Here is an 18,771-nt window from a genome sequence, read left to right on the forward strand (position 1 = left end):
AAATACCGTGAGCAACCTCCTACCAAATAAGATCACTACTTTAAAATCAATACGGGTGCTTTCGAAGAATATGCCAAAATGGGCCAAAAGAGGAGAGGAAGCTGTTGAATATCTTTCCGACTGGAATATGTCAGTGTGTGATGTTGTCATTGGTAGAATGCACAAACTTAAAAAGAGGAAACGGAATTGGAATAACCCAATCTGTCCAAGAGAGCTGTCATCCAAAGTCTGGCTGCTCTACATGAAAAGGCCTCAAATGAGATACCCATTCTATGTAAGCATCACTACATTAACTGTTTGTTCAAAGAACTTGGTATAAGTGACATATAAAATAATGCCACATATAAGGCCGGTGTTAACTGAGGAAGAAGTGTGGTGAACACAGATACAGTTACGTATCTATGTTCAGAGGTTCAGGAGAATTTGTGAAAAATGGAAGCAAATGCCATCTGAAGTATACTGAAAAAAATAATATGTGAAATGCTGGACCTTCTCATTGATAACATCTGCGTAACATGTGGGGTAAGACAGTAATGCAAGAAGTAGGCATCCCCATGGGCACCAATACTGCTCCTCTTCTTGCGGATTTTTTCTTCATGCAAATGAATCAGAATTTCTGTTCAGATTGGCAATGTCAAAACAAGGTAATTTGGCGAAGAAGCTTCAGGTAGATCGATTATCTGATATCGTTCAGTAACAATCAAATAGCCACTTTCCTTCCACTGATTTCCCTACCTGAACTAGAGACAAAGGAGGCCAGTGTATCCGCCTCATCTGTTTTATATTTAGATCTATGCATAAAGATTCAGAGTGACAAAACACTCTCCACAAAGAGGGATGGCGAGCAGTATCCCAACAGTCCAGAGTGAGTGAGTGAATGATTATGGTTTAACGCCACTTTTAGCAATATTCCAGCAATATCACGGTGAAATGGGCTTTACACATTGTACTCATATGGGGAATCGAACCCGGCTCTTCGGCGTGACGAGTGAACGCTTGAACCACTAGACTACCCCAGAGTCAAGATATACAATGAACACGTTTTTGTAACCAGATGGTATAATAATGGGATTGAATTGAGTACTTCAGCCCGAATTTGTTGACTGGTACTTTCATTGTTACCTGCTCGCAGTGATCAGCTGATTATGGTTTTTTGTTTGTTTGGGGGAATAACATCGTGTCACTGTAAAACTTGAGCTTATTAAAACTGTAAGTACGTTTTGGGAGCCATTGGTTATCGCTGCTATATTCGACTTGGAGTTATATCAAAGGGTACAATAGCGAGAGAACACTGTACATGTACTTCAGATTTGTGTTTCGTAAATAGGCCCACGTGTATCGTGGGTCAAGTATCGCGATGCGTCGGAGTATCGGTGTATCGTTTCACCCTTAGAATTCAGCCATTTTCTGGAATTACTCCGTATTTAGTCATATATAATTTATTTTGTATCATCCATTCTAACATAGAATTCGCAAAAAATAAATATTTTCTAAGATGAAGGTGAATGCATTGATGTGTTAAATTAGATAGGGTTTTGTCAAAATCTTAAATCATAAGGTGAGACGAGAATGTATGTTTTCTTGTGGTCATAGTGAAATACATTTGTTCAGATGTGTAAGCACGTGAACAGTTTATATATTGAACAACAGTTTAATCGAAGTAATTAATATTTTCTTAACTTTCTCTTTCCTTAACCTAGATATTATTTATAAATGTACTGTAAAAACAATAATAGTTCCTTCTTTCACCTGCGAATGTTATCGTTATCTTGCCTACGTTACCTAGATGTCGCCAGCTCTACACTTCTTGATCTTCCAAATTCAAGTATTAAAAGTGTCCCATTATTTAAAGTTTCAAGCTTTTTATGAATTAGAAACCATTTACAACACATCATTACACCCAAAGTGTAACTGATCTGGATGATTTAAAAAAAGTAAGCGATTCTAAAATCACAAGGAGACCGAGTTACGAGTGATCGAAAATAGGTTTGTTGAACAGATTTGTTACCAAAGAAAATGTTTTAACGATATTGACCCAATTTACCTGTACGTATTCTTGGGTGATACTACTTTAGTATTATCTTATTTACTTTTCTGAAATAAAAATGATGTCCGATTTTGAGCAATCTCCATTTGATATTTGTTTAGAATATATGGATATTTTTTACTTTTTGTCTTTTGAAAATGACCGATGTCAATTACCCCATGGTTTTTTTTATCACTAATGAAAGAACACTTACACTAAAACCTATATGGACGAAATCGGGTTTTCATCAAGATCTATAATCCAAAATGCTATCGTATTGTAACATAATCTTTGAAACAGTCTGAGTATGAACCAATTACGACCACTTCCGTCAATTTTGTTTGGACGTCAAAACGCCTGACAATTTCATCGTGATATCGGTAAATACAACTCACGGAATATTCTCAGTGAATGTGTACTTCGACATAAATGTCATGTTTATCCCCATTAGGGCATGTACTTACCAATAATATGAATTATTGGATATTTAGATTTCAAACAAGGGCGCTTACTTGACTTTATTTGCTACAGTCGGGTGCTTCCATATTAAAATCAGTGTAGAATAGTAGAAAAGTTAAAGTACCAGCAGTTTCACCGATGGCTAGGAAGTGCACAAGTCTTTTGGATTTGTTGACTTTAGATCTCGATTTGCATGTTATACAGTTTGGTTACACTGTGTGAAGAATAATGCTTTTGATACAATGTATACGTTTTTGAAACCGCGACGTACTGAGCGGTATAAACCATTGTTAAACATACACACATTTTACAATATAAGATACGAAGGCTGGCCCTCATCCGGCCTACACCTTATATCGCCTACACCTCATCTGGCCTACACTTAATACAAATGGTTACTTCCACACCCCTGTTGTGTAGAATGGTACTGTCCATTAACCCATTAATGATTTCATTCATTAATATGAATTAATGACCTGAGTACATGGGCCTTTGAACTAATCCGATGTTTTCATAGTGGTATCTGATCCTTGAGGGTTTTTTGAGTGTTTATACAGGATTACTGGTATAATCCACTTTTAACAGGTCTACTCATCTCAAAAGTTTTGTAAGTGTGTATACATTACCTTACCTGATATAATCCAATCTGAGAATTTTACCAGGTCTACTCATCTCCAAGTTTCTGTAAGTGTATATATATACCTTAGTAAGTCCTATTGTTTCTCTTTACTTTGATCAACGAAATAGCTTTCACAATGTTAACAGGTGAACACGAGGTGACTGCCGAGCCTTTCATTGATTTCTTCACTGATTAAAACCATCTGGTTATCGCACAGCTTGGTGGGGTGTATAGGATGCCTTAATGATTGTCTCTACAACAGTTTCGAAATGAAACTGACACTGACGATGAAGTTTTAACAAATGCAACGAAATGCATGGAAATGTTTTTGTCGCTTTTATTTTAAATCTTAAATGTTTAATAACTTAATTTTCCGCCTTGGGTATACCGTACCTGCTTTAGGTCGGGTTGTCAGGCTCATTGACTCGGTTGATCATCGCACCCGACGGCGTGGGACTCATAATGCAAATCACTGTTATAGGTTTAATAATGAACTGCGAATGTATAACTTTGGGGTGTACAAACGAGACAATCCATTGATTGTCATCATGAGCATCGATCCATGTAATTGGTTGGTTTGTTGTTTAACGCTGAACTCAGCAATATTCCAACTTTATGACGGCTGTCTATAAACAATCGAGTCTAGCCCAGACAATCCAGTGATTGACATCCTGAGCATCGATCCACGCAATTGGGATCGATGACATGCATCAACCAAGTCAGCGAGCGTGACCACCCGATCCCATTTGTCGCTTCTTACAACAAGCAAAGTCACCTTTGGGTTGAGGGATGAGAGAGATTGATAAGATATTGGGAGCTAGCCTTCAAGCCAAAGAGGAGAGAGCTGTGAGGTCCCTGGCTTTATTCAAGCCAGTGTCTAGTCTTGTTTTTCATTTAAGAATTGACCTTCACTTTGTGTGAGTTCATTGGAGTATGAACCCTCATAGAGTGAGGGCCAAACTGTATGAACGTCGGTTTATACAGTGTTTGGCCCTCACTCTATTAACATTGCTTTACGTTCATACGAGGACACGGCCGACCTCTAGCGACTTCCTGTTTACATATCCATCCACCTTACAAAAGTAGTTCCATTTAAATAGATTCAATAAATAATCAGAACACTATTTTCGTCTTTAATAACGTTAAATACTTTGCAACAATTCATGAAATGCAGTTAACAAAACTAAAAAAAGAACAATTTTTTAACAAACATTGGTGAAACTGTAAAGCAGTTTGGCGGTGAAATCGCGCACTAATACAGTGTAGCAAGTACTTTGCAAATCGTGAGAGCGGTCGAGACGGAATTTAAGTCGCACGTTTATTGTTTACCAGCGAAGTTCAAGTTGAATTGACAGTTATGAAAACTACTTCTGGACATAAAGTGGCCACCTGTGACGGCAGGTTTTGAAACATTGGCAAATGCTGAGCTGAATGCTATGCATCATCGTCTTCTGACGGCGGCCTTGAAACCATCGCAGATGGCTGCCGATTGGCGGCGTCCTCAAATCCAATGTTTCGAAGTACAGAACTGACCTTGTACTGTTGGTCAGAAGTACAACTTCTGTTGTACGAGGGACGTTCAATAAGTTTTGCAACTTGGGCATTTGTGTTTACACAAACAATGTCAACTTGTGGCAGGGCTGACACTAGTAATAACATCAGGTTGACACGTGTCAGAACAAGTTCCAAGACACAACAATAAGTTAGATGTGGTGGCTTCATGCACCTTAGGGTGGTCACAATCATGGATTCTCTCAAACATTAACAACGCGCTGTAATAAAGTTCCTTACCATGGAGGGATGCAAAGCAAAAGAAATCCATGATCGTATGTGGCCGCCATATGTGAATGTGGATTCGAACAGTTTAATCACCCACCCTACAGCCTAGACTTAGCCCCAAGTGACTATTTCCTGTTCCGGCATATGAAATCTGCTTCCTGGATGACGAGGACATAAAGGCTGCCACAGAGGCGTGGTTAGAGGGCCAATCTGCGGATTTCTATAAAAGTGGTATTAAAAGCTTGTAGGACCAATGGAATAAGTGTATTGAGGTGAATGGAGATTATATCAAAGTATAAAAGTGCAAAAGATATTCTGCGACTTGGCCTTATATTGAAGTTGTAAAACTTAATTAACGCCCCTCGTAGCTTCTGACACTTTGCCTCGTTACTATGCCCTGACATAAACATGATGTGGCGGCGGCGTCACTCAGCGCTTTATTAGCAGTAGCCCTGTGGGATGTAAAGATGCGGTTCAACCCAGCTTCTTTGGATATTGTACGGATTGTGTTTCCGTAGTGGCGTTGGGAGAAGGGTTCAGAAGAGAACCACACATTATCACCAATAATTAGAGACTTTACGGAACAATGTCAGCCGCATGGCTTTCATCATCATCAGTTACCCCCTGGTTAGTTTTTCCCGCTACGTCATGGGTAAGAGTTGCAAATTCCCTGTCTCCATCGTCAACGTCAAACGTGAACGAAGTTTTGGATTACTGAGAGTGAAACTAAAAGCCTTTTGGGACGTAATGAATGGCTACGTCAAACGAAACTTTCTGCAAAACACATGTTGGGGTATCGTCATTAAGATATTCTCTGATTTTAACAATATCTCCCTTGGCAATGATCGGCTTGTGCTTGTTGGTTTTCACAAGCCAGCTCTGACATTTAGTTTTAGTTGACCATTCAACAAAGCATTAGCCTTGTGGAATGCCTTATCTTTCACAATGTCAATATCTCTTCCGATAACCCTGACTTGCCTTTTGAGTGCAGACCGAATGATCCGCATTGTGTTTTTTTGTGATAAACATCATGAGACTGAGACTTTGTTCTCGGTCTAGTCTCGGCATTAAAGGATCGCTGACTTGTGGCTAGCTCTTCTGGAGAAACGTTAACCCAATCTGTTTGGATTTTACGCGTTTGGAAGGACCAGTCTGAAATGAAAGGTATGTAAATTTGATTGATGTAGATATATGGCCATTACATATTTTTAATCTGATATATATATAATTTCATGAATGTTATAGAATTATACTTTTGTAGGTTGGACCTGCGTCACTGTTTATCTTCAAGACTTCAAGACTCTTTTATTCTGTAATAAAGGCCTCCAGCCCAGAGTACATGTGTATATAATCAAGTCACAACAATTTTAAATTACAAACAACAATTACAATCATTAAGAAAATATCTACTATAATCATCAAAAGTAAGTGAAGCACTCGTAAACTATATATAAAGTTGTCTCCCTTTAACCTCTGAGATAAACCTGCCTTGCCTGCGTGCATTTAACAATATACAGTGCTAAAGATTCTGACAAAGAATTATAACCTTCTCAAATTTGTCGAGAGTACAAAGATTACTAGTGCAAATACTTGGCAAAAGCACACTTCTGAATTTTTTATTGTCACTGTTTATCGGGAGTACGTAACATGGAGTAGAATGTTTGATTGGCGAGTTATTGAGCGAATCCATAACACTATTTACAGTAATTGGAATCATTAAAGTGCAATAAAAAGATGCTCACCGCTGATCCCATTTTGTGTTTTTTTTATTGCTGATGCTGAATGCCTTTGTGCCTCAATGTCATCCAGTGTTTCTTCACTTATTTTGGGGAATCTCCCATCACTCTCAGTGTCATCCACGGGTTCGTCTTTTACTTAACGGGAACTGCAGATGTTGTCTCATTGTCTTGACCCAGTGATAATAATATTGCATCAAGATCGTCACTATCGATTCAGTGTACATCAAATGAACCAAATTAAACTTTGAACCCTGTTCATCGTCCACTTTTTTTTTAGTGTTGACGTCTAGCAGACGATAACACAAAACAAAACAAATTTATCATATTATTATTGTTTTTATTTCAAGCACGACAGAACACTTTTCCAACCTATGGTTTACCATAACAGTTTTGTAAATAAATAACACAGAATTATGTTATTTTTTGTCACTAGACTTGAGCAAGATATAAATAGAATACATGAAGGGTTTTCCCATGAAGGGTTTTCACAGGAATGTATTGGAAAGTAGTCCCGCGTGACACCTCTCGCTTAACGTATGAACGTCAAATTGTGTCATTCATATGCACACTCCAGCGCAGTGGTGACTCAGTATAACACCACTGCCACAGGCTAAGTTGCATATCACGTGACCGGACTTTTCTCTTGTTTGTAATTATAAACAAACGCGCTCTTTTCAGAAATCAGAATAGAACGGACTCATGCAAGTATTTGTAGATGCTTTAATATGATTTTGCATAATTTTACAGATATGCTACTACAACTGCGACAGTGAGTTCCATGACAATACATATTTACACATCAAAGCTACCTATCGCTAGCTCTCCGTAGGGCTTCGATGACCAATGTAAACATAGGATAACTACGCAAATGGAAATAATTTTTCACGATTTAGGATATTTTATCAATGACAGCTAACCATTCTATGACATACGTTTATCAAGATGTGTAGACCTGTCAAAAATGAAACAGATGAAAAACATATGCAATATCTTGAATGGACTGTGTAAGATATGACGAATCGTCACATGGCGCTGACCTGTGGCAGAGGGACTATGCTGGTCGTATGGAACTCTGGGTAGGAGAGTGGTTCATACGGTTATGAACGTCAGTTTCTCGGTCAAGTGACCACTTCTCTTCCAATGGAAAAAGTCGTATATCGTGTAAACTTCAAATTATTTCAGATTAATTCATTCACATAAAATAATGACATACAATGATAATAATAATGATAATAATATCCTAATACAGTTTCAGTCTAAGTCTGGGAATACCTGCAATGTGTGTTATATTGGAGTGTGTACTGTAGATGAGCATATGGTCATCAGAAGGGAAACACATTTACTTGAGTAATAACGGTAATGACAAATAACATAGGGTTTACAGATAATATGTTATAATTACTCAATTTAATAGATTGTGTGCGCTACAACCTACATGACAATTATATATACGGGATATCGCGCCTGTTTTGGTAAGTACCGTAAGAATTAATGACTATCGTTAACACGAGTTTTATAGAATGAAAAATACATAGGTAACGTAGGGCATTTACTGTAAATAAAATAGCAGGGTGAATAAAGAAACGAAGATAGACGGTGGAAGTTAGAGCCCAGTTTTAATGACTTAGAAATAAAATGTAAGGTACGAACACGAGGCGACAGCTGATCCTTTCAACGATTTCTCCATTGTTTTAAAAATCACGTGGGCTTGGTGGGGTGTACCGGATGGCTTGGGGATTGTCTCAACAACAGAATCTGATTGCCACACGAATAAATTGACATCGGCGATCGAGTTTTAACAAATGCACCGAAATGAATTTAGAAAGGGTTTTGTCGCTTTTATTATAAATCTTAAATTTCGTTTTAAATTTCATAAGTGTATGAACGACGTAATTTGACGTTCATACGTTTTTCACGAGGCATACGTTTTTCACGAGGCCGTGTTCTTGAAATGACGTAAACACCGATGGACTACTTCCACATTCCTGGGGAAACCTCTGGGAATTCCCTAGCAAGAATACATACAGAAGCGTTCTTTCTGAACAGTTAGACCCTTTAATCTTGAACTCAGCATTTGACTGCATGAACGTTTACAAATATCCTCGCTACGATCGAACCTATAGTGAACTAAACGAAGAAATGCACATCCAAACTATCGAAGTATCGACTCGATCCGTGTCGAGGCTGACAGTGACAGTGTACAGCAATCTATGAATTTACCTTAGTATCTAATTAACACACCTTTAATCACCTTTCAATGATCGACCAGTTGATCAATGATGACTAAAACATGTAACCGCCACAACCGCCACAGTAGAATTCAGTCCCAGCTGTGACATACCAGAAGATTTTATTAAAATGTAATGGTTGGTAAATCAATGTACATGCTGTTTCTCTTCATGGTATTGAAAGGGATAAAGAAGGGACTGGTTTGCTCAGTCAATATGTGTCCCAAGTGTGTGAGTGAGTTAGCAGCTGAACTAACATCATTATAAATATTAAAAGTCCAAGCTAGTACAAGCAGGCATGCATATTCAACAGTTTAGAAATTGGCACTAGTCCTATAATACTTGCAAAACTGCCCCAATAGTTAAGAGGTGGGTGAAATGGGGTTTAAGATTATTGCACTAATATAGCGACGTGCATGTACGTGTGTGTGTTTGTGTAGCTCCTAGTACTGGTCCGGACCGATGCTGATTTATAGTGCTAGCTCACTGAGATACCATGCCGCAGTTTAACATGAATACCCCACTCAGACACAGTATACTGACTCCGAGCCGACCTGTCCTTGTTTTAGCCCCTTAATGTCGAGCGCCAGACAAGTACCATGTTTTAACGTCTTTTGGTATGACGCGGCCGGGGATCGAACCCCAGACATTCCGCTCTCCGGGCGGACGCTCTACCACTAGACCACGGAGGTGGTCCAATAGTTAAGATGTCATTAGGACTTATAGAATAGAAATTGGCCCTTTTGGGGTTTCGCTAGATGTTATCATTATAAGGACTAGTGGACAAAAACTGTTTAGTTTTTATCATTTTGTACCAAGATCCATGATGCTCGATATCTTAACAGCAGAAAAGAACAGTCCTCATGCAGTGACCATAGGACGGAGCAATGCTGAAAACCACCTCTGGTTCGTCAGTACCATGGAGAACTCTCAGGTTTCACATAGTACCAGGTGTTTCCTGCTATAAATCGGGCTTCCTTGAGATAACTGAAATACTGCTGAAAATCAGTGAAAATGAGCAATTAACCTAACTCTACTCACTCATCATGATCATCAGTAAAAACCTTGTTCCTTTCTTTTTATTGTTTTATATTCTGTTTTACTGTAGAAATGTCGCAGGTTAAGTTTTACTAATCTGTTAATCAATTATGTCACCAATTTTTTTCCATATCTATCTGCCTCAGTTGAGGAAATCTTGGCTAAACTGGATAGCATATATGGTGTCGTTAGTTCAGCTGATACACTTCTTCAGGATTTTTTCACTGATTGTCAGAATGATAGTGAGTTTGTAGGCTGGAGGACACACTGATGAAAGTTAAGATGAAGGGCGACTTCATAAATGAAGGATCAGGGGATTGGATTCTAAAGACAAAGTTTTGGAGTGGTTTAAAAAATGAAAGGCTTAAGGATGCCACGCGTCACAAATTTGATGACTGTACAGATTTTGATTCTCTGCTTCGTGTTGTTCGAGAAACAGAACAAGAGCTCACTGGGTCTAATAGGGTTAAGGACTCTAAACAGAAGAAGCCTCAAGTTCATTCTCAGGTTGTTGATGCAGATATATCTCAATACTTGAAGGATATTATCAAGAGATGAGAGAACTTAGAGAAAAAAACAGATAAGTTCAAATTAACATAAATCATCAAAATTGGAGAAGGATGTTGGGGAGATTGTAACTAGATTAACAAAACTTGAGTCCAAAGTTGGACAAGTTACTAAATCTGGTAGTTACTCTGGAAATTCTAGTTCACGTTGTACTGGCCAGGGTCGTGGTAGAGGTATTGTCAGTAACCGGGCTTTAAACCAGTCTTGACTTCTGTTGAGGACCAAACAGACGCCACTGATACTTTCAGCTCCAATGACTTGTATTCTAGGATGGTTGGTCCACGTGTAGAGGCTAATGTCTTTGTTAATGGCAGGGAATGTTTGGTCTTGCTTAATACAGGTTCACAGGTAACAACCGTTGCAGAAACGTTTTATCATGAGCACATGAATGATCTTGAGTTGCGCAGTCTGGATGAGTTTCAATTGGAAGTGAGTGGTGCAACTGGTAACAAGCTGCCATATTTAGGTTATATTGAGGTTCCTATTGGCGTTGCATTTGATACTGGAACGTATGACATTCCAGTCTTGGTAGTTGGGGATACCGTGTTTAATGCTAGAATTCCTGTAGTTCTTGGTACCAATGCTCTCAAACTATTTTGCCATTGTCCACATGATGTTGTCGCTGAACCTTGGCATATTTGAATGCCAGTGTAGGTATTGTCAGGTCTACCAAGGGCGGTCGGGTAGCCTAGTGGTTAAAGCGTTTGCTCGTCACGCCGAAGACCCAGGTTCGATTCCCGACATGGGTACAATGTGTGAAGCCCATTTCTGGTGTTCCCCGCCATGATATTGCTGGAATATTGCTAAAAGCGGCGTAAAATCAAACCCACTCACTCACTCACTCAGGTATACCAGTAAGCATTCCTTTTCACTTAAGCCCATGGCAGTTGCTACATTGAGAGGCATAGTCCATACCCAGTCAGGCAGAATGACCGCTGTTACTGAACAGTTAGATAATGGCAGTTCACCTCAAGGGTTAGGTATCTGTCCAAGGGTAGTAGAAATAGGAGCTCAAGGCAAAAGTACTGTAGTTCATGTCAAAGTTTGTAATTTGTCCGCAAGGGTAATTACACTCCCAGGTAGAGCTAAGCTGTGTAATTTGCAGGAGTGAGTGAGTGAGTGAGTTTGGTTTAACTCCGCTTTTAACAGTATTCCAGTTATATCACGGCATGTCAGCTTAATGTGGGAGGAAAGCCGGTAGTGATGCAGGTCTCAGACGTTTACCACTTTGGTGAAACCCACGAGCAAGGGTATTGTGCTGACAAACCTAGAAACATAATCGGGGCGAACCGGGATTCAAACCCACAATCATAGGTTTCTGGCATGCCCAAAGGACGCAACTCTGCACAGCGAATCTCGGCGCATTAGACGACTGGGCCACCCGTGCCCCCTAATTTGCAGGAGGTTCAGGTGATGGATTGTTCACCGTTGAACTTAGACAAGTTTTCTCCTGGTACTGTTAAAAAAATCCTCCCGTTACCATTGATGTAAAGGGCAGTCCACTGTCATGTGAACAGAAACACAAGGTCGAGGGTATGCTTAGTCATTGTTCAGACATTATGTCTCAACATTCATTGGATTTAGGGCATACTACAACAGTCCAACATGAAATAAACCTCACAAATGATAAACCATTTAAGAAGCCATACTGTAGGATACCCCCAGCCTTATTTGAAGAAGAAAGGCAACATCTTAAAAACATGCTCGAGTGTGGAGCCATACGTGAAAGTAGTAACCCTTATTCTTCAAACATTGTCTTAGTACGCAAAAGGGACAACGGTCTGAGAGTATGCATTGACATGACAAAAAAATAATGCTAGGACTATTAGAGATTCATATTATTTACCCATGATAGATGAAACTCTTGATTGTCTTGTTGGTTCTCGGTGGTTCTCCAAGCTTGATTTGAGCTCTGGCTACTGGCAAGTAGCGCTAAAAGAACTGGATAAGGAAAAAACAGCATTTTCTGCAGGTCCTCTCGGGTTCTATGAGTGTAATAGAATGCCATTTGGGTTGACAAATGCACTAGCAACTTTTCAGAAATTAATGGAAAGATGTATGGGGGATTTACACCTTAAGGAATGCTTGATCTATATTGATGACATCATTATTTTCTCACAAACGTTTGAACAACATTTGGAGAGTGTAGAGGCTGTTTTTCAGAGGTTGCGAGAACATGGTCTAAAGTTGAAACCTTCAAAGTGTGAGCTTTTCAGAAATAAGGTTAAGTACCTAGGGCATATTGTGTCATCGCATGATGTAGAAACAGATCCAGGGAAAGTGGAAGCACTGATAAATTGGCCAATTCCTAAGAACATTAAAGAACTACAGAAGTTTCTTGGTTTCACCGGTTATAACCGTAGTTTTGTCGAGAACTATGCCAGGATAGCCAAACCTTTGACTGATTTACTTCTTGGGAATCTGCAGAAAGGAAAGCCAAAACAGAAGGGAATATGGACTTGGAATAGCGAACAGCAGAAAGCTTTTGATACACTGATTCAGTGTCTTACATCACCTCCAGTGCTAGCCTATGCAGACTTTACCTTTTATCCTTAACATAGATGCAAGTATGGAAGGTCTAGGGGCAATACTTTATCAATTTCAGGATGGTAGGGAACGTGTGATAGCATACGCCAGTAGAGCACTTAGGAAACCTGAGAGAAATTACCCAGCTCATAAGTTGGAATTCGTGGCGCTAAAGTTGGCTGTGTGTGACAAATTCCATGAGTATCTGTATGGAAGTTGTTTTGAAGTAAGAACGGACAACAATCCTCTTACATATGTTTTGTCAACAGCCAAGCTAGATGCAACTGGTCATAGGTGGCTAGCTGCTTTATCCACTTATGATTTCAAGATTGTCTGTCTTGCAGGGAAAATCAACAAGGATGCTGATGCATTATCTCGTCACCCTCAGTTTTCTCAGCATATTCAGGCAGATGTAGTAAAAGCAGTTTGTTGTTGTCAGACCGTGGATGCTGTTGAGTGCTTGACTGTTAGTCCAGCTGTTGAGGAAAGCAAAGTCCCTTTTAATCATGTTGATTGGGCATTTGAACAATCTAAGGATCCGGATATAGCTAGGGTAGCAGGTTTTGTTTTGAACGAGAGAAAACCTACGTCACGTCAATTGAGTAAGGAGACTGATACAGTTCGTAGACTCTTAGGACAATGGTACAAGTTTGTTTTGAGGGATGGTGTCCTCTTCAGGAAGAGGTGGCATCAAAACAGGTTAGGACATCAGCTTGTCTTACCAAAGCAATGGCAAAAACTTGTTCTTGATGCACTGCATGATGATATGGGTCACTAAGGACGCGATAGAACATTGGATTTAGCACAATCACGATTCTATTGGCCTGGTTTAACCAGTGATGTGGATAGAAAGGTACGTTGTTGTGGGAGATGCATCAGACGAAAACATTCTCCAAACCAAGTTGCTGCTCCATTAGTTAATGTGACCACTAGTCAACCCATGGAGTTGGTTTGTATAGATTATCTCTCACTAGAGGAAGCTAGGGGCTATGGTAATATCCTTGTTATCACTGATCATTTTACTAGGTTTGCACAGGCTATTCCTACCAGAAATCAGACTGCTAACACAACAGTGAAGGCATTGTTTGCATTTTTCCTTCATTATGGATTTCCAGTTCGGCTGCATAGTGACAAAGGACGCAACTTTGAATCTAAGGTCATTAGAGCTTTGTGCAGGCTTGCAGGTACAGTTAAGACTAGCACCTCACCATATCATCCTATGGGAAATGGTATGGTAGAACGGTTTAATCAGACTCTCCCCAAAATGCTAGGTACTTTGGAGGACAATCAGAAGGAAAATTGGACAATATATGTTTGAAGGAAAGGTTGAATTTTGCTTACAAGGTTGCTTCCGCAGAATCGGGAAAGGCTGCCAGTCGGCAGAAGAAGAGATATGACCGTAGAGTGAGGGAAGCTGTTCTTTCTAAAGGTGACAGGGTTCTTGTGAGAAATGTAGGTTTTAAGGGAAAACATAAGTTAGCAGATTTTTGGTCTCGTGAGTCTTATGTTGTTCTTCACCAGCCCAACTGAGACATCCCGGTATACATCGTCAAAAGAGAAGATGGACAAGACCCACAAAATCTTTGGACAGAAATATGTTGCTTCCTTACATGTCTCTTCCAGTTCCACATGAGCAGGAACCTAGGCAAAGTCAACCAAGTCAACGTGAGATAACTGAATCCAATCATTCCTCGACGGAGGACAGTGATTGCGAGGACATGGTAGTTTTCTCTATTGGGAGTGGTCATGGAAACCATGATATTTCCATCACTTCATCTTCCACTGAGGCGGATAATACTGCGTCACAGATTTCCAATGATGTTAATGTTGAAAATACAACTCAGGAACAGAATATGGCTCTTGATCCAAATGTAAGCCCATTTGTTCCACGGCGATCCAGTCATGAAAGAAGACCACCTGTCTGGTTCAATGATGGCAACTGGGTCATGCAGCACCAGGCTGATACTGAAATCTTTGTCTGATTTCTCAAGTTGTTCAGACAATTTTTGTATCTATGTGCTAATTCGTTGGTTTTTATTTTCAGATGCTGTTCGTAACTGAAATGTCAGGGATGACATTTTACAGAAGGGGTGAAGGTGTCGCAGGTTAAGTTTTACTAATCTGTTAATCAATTATGTCACCAACTTTTTTCCATATCTATCTAATATTGGCTTGAACAGCCCACCTTAACTGTTGTCTGTGAGGTACATCCTGGGCCCTGGCACATGCAGTCCCTGCAAATGATGTAGAGGCAGATCACATGACTGTCCTCTATGAAGACTGCATGTGTTAGGAACCCAGCACACACCATGCCGGACCACCAAGCCACAAAACATGTCATTTTGTTATAATTACAGGTATGTTGAATGAGTTGCGTGAATGCTCTTTTAATCTTTTTTTTATCTAAATTGAAATAGGTTAATTCTTCATGTGTGAATTATATTAGTCCAGATAACTGTTTAATTATTGAAATGAATATCAATAATATAGTAGATAACTGTTGAATTATTGAAATGAATATCAATAATATAGTAGTTAAAAACAACTACATGGTCAGTGTGAGGACACACCATGCCGGACCACCAAGCCACATAACATGTCATTTTGTTATAATTACAGGACTCTTCATCATCAATAAAACATCAGCCCAGAGCACGAACTTTGTTGTTCCTGTGACAGAAATGGTTTACAAAAAAGGAATAACATTTATTTTGTTCGACTGTTTCAGGTATGATTAATTTTGATTATGGCTTTTCCGTTCTCACCAATTCTTATCAGTCTAACAGCGATGCAAGCACTCTCACTACAGGTACCTGAACACAACACATATCAATGAACAGTAAAAGGAATTTATTCCAGATAAGATGTTAGGACAGTCTCACCTTTTCGCAAACACCTATAACATATTGTTTCGCATAATTATATAGATATGCTACTACAACTGCGACAGTGAGTTGCATGGCAATATATATTTATACATCAAAGTGACCGTATCGCTAGCTCTCCGTTGGGATTCGATGACAGCACGTGGAGCCGTACAACCAATGTAAACAAAGGATAACTACGCAAAAACAAGTAGATGTTCACGTATTAGGATACTTACTTAATGAACCGTAACCATTCTTTGACATTTGTTTATGAAAATGTGTAGACTTGTCAAACATGAAACGGATGAAAAGCATATGCAATATCTTGAATGGACTGTGAAAGATGTGACGAATCGTCACATGGCACTGGCCTGTGGCAGAGGTACTATGCCGGCTGGCTGCCGGCCGCATGGAACTCTGGGTAAGAGAGTGGCGCGTGATAGGGCGTGATAGGGCCGTTTTATCTGTTTTCGAAAGAGTTCGCAAGGGGGGTAATAAATCAGGGGGAGATAAGAACTTATTGAAAAGGACTATTAGCATCCTCCTGAGAAGCGTCCGTAAAATCCTCTCGGGGGGATACAGCGCGTCTTTTGTCCTGTGAACTTTCTGACCTGTGACGTGTATCTAAATGGGACTTTTGTTTGCTATCTGAATCATGTGATCTAGATCTGGTCGTATCCTTCAGATTTGCATGTTGTTTTAGCTTATTTATATCCTGTGATATAGCTTGGAAACGTTTGTCAAATATTTCGGACATGGTTTTTGTCAACGATTGAGACCATTCACTCATACTCAAGGGTGGGTCGGGGGATGGAACAGATTTGAGCTCCGATGTTTCTTTAAAACCATGAGTGACCAAACTACCCATAGCACCCGGGCATATGGCTGCGGTCCCAAGACCAGAGCTGGATGCCTGCTCCTTAGTTTTGGGCGGGTGGGTTGAGCAACGTGATTTTTCCTCAAAAGAAAAAAGACGGGTTCTCTTTATACATCACCCCTTTGTGCCCGTGTGTTTCTCTGAAGAAGTCAGTTTACCTGAGAGACAACACTTTTCCAAATTTGATTAAGATTTAGTTTTGGTTTTGGGAGAAAACGATGTAGACTTTTTGTCCGATGATCTAGTCTTCCTCTTGGATTTAGACTTAGACAATTTAGGGCTTTATAGAACTTGTCAAACTTTTCCTTTGATAAGTCCTTGCAATACGTGCATCTTGATCTTGGAGTGCACGTGCTCTTTCTACAAGTACTACATTTAGGGTGAGGACCCCCGACGACGGTAGTGGGGAGACATCCATCCCCACAATACGTAAACTAAATCTTCCTACTCACGTCAACGATCTGTCTTCTTATACCACCGTTCTCAGCAAGCTTGACGATCTAGGTTGTCTGCTATAATCCAATGACGATCGTAGGTTGTCTGCTATAATCCAGTGATGATCGTAGGTTGTCTGCTATAATCCAGTGATGATCGTAGGTTGTCTGCTATAATCCAGTGATGATCGTAGGTTGTCTGCTATAATCCAATGATGATCGTAGATTGTCTGCTATAATCCAATGATCTTCGTAGGTTGTCTGCTATAATCCAGTGATGATCGTAGGTTGTCTGCTATAATCCAATGATGCTCGTACGTTGACTGCTTTAATCCAATGATGATCGTAGGTTGTCTGCTATAATCCAATGATGATCGTAGATTGTCTGCTATAATCCAATGATCTTCGTAGGTTGTCTGCTATAATCCAATGATGATCGTAGGTTGTCTGCTATAATCCAATGATGATCGTAGGTTGTCTGCTATAATCCAATGATGATCGTAGGTTGTCTGCTATAATCCAGTGATGATCGTAGGTTGTCTGCTATAATCCAATGATGATCGTAGGTTGTCTGCTATAATCCAATGATGATCGTAGGTTGTCTGCTATAATCCAGTGATGATCGTAGGTTGTCTGCTATAATCCAATGATGACCGTAGGTTGTCTGCTATAATCCAATGATGATCGTAGGTTGACTGCTTTAATCCAATGATGATCGTAGGTTGACTGCTTTAATCCAATGATGATCGTAGGTTGTCTGCTATAATCCAATGATGATCGTAGGTTGTCAGCTATAATCCAGTGATGATCGTAGGTTGTCTGCTATAATCCAATGATGATCGTAGGTTGACTGCTTTAATCCAATGATGATCGTAGGTTGTCAGCTATAATCCAATGATGATCGTAGGTTGTCTGCTATAATCCAATGATGATCGTAGGTTGACTGCTTTAATCCAATGATGATCGTAGGTTGTCAGCTATTATCCAATGATGATCGTAGATTGACTGCTTTAATCCAATGATGATCGTAGGTTGACTGCTTTAATCCAATGGTAATCGTAGGTTGACTGCTTTAATTTTTTAGATTTATACTAGCTGTGAATTATTATCCGATACATGTTTGGATTGATAAGCAAATACTTTTGCATGTTGATCCAACACACAGAGGCAAGAAGTGATGTTTTCCCGACTTGCCAATGCGCAGATGCAGTTTGACAAGGGATAGGGTTTACCTCAAAACTATTGGGATAATTGGCAGTGAAGAGGACGTCTGTTGAAAACATCCGAAGATTTTATAGTTAGATAATTGCCAAAATGGGAATTTATGGCTATGATGTAATAGAGGTAGGATATTCGTAGGAATTATGGAATGTATCTGTCAACAAGAATAAGACAAAAGATATTGTTTTTAGAAATGGTGGTACACTAGCTAGAAGGGAGATATGGTTTTATCAAGGACATTCATTAGATGTTGTATCATTCTATAAGTACTTAGGTGTATATTTTATAAATAGATTGTCATGGAAGATGCATGCTAACCAAGCTGCTGTACAAGCTAAGAAGATCCTAATTGGAATTCTTCAACATATGAAAGTTTTTGGAAATATATCTT

This window comes from Haliotis rufescens, unplaced genomic scaffold, assembly GCF_023055435.1.
Source record: "Haliotis rufescens isolate VD_foot unplaced genomic scaffold, xgHalRufe1.0.p SCAF_6, whole genome shotgun sequence".
Classification (NCBI taxonomy): domain Eukaryota; kingdom Metazoa; phylum Mollusca; class Gastropoda; order Lepetellida; family Haliotidae; genus Haliotis; species Haliotis rufescens.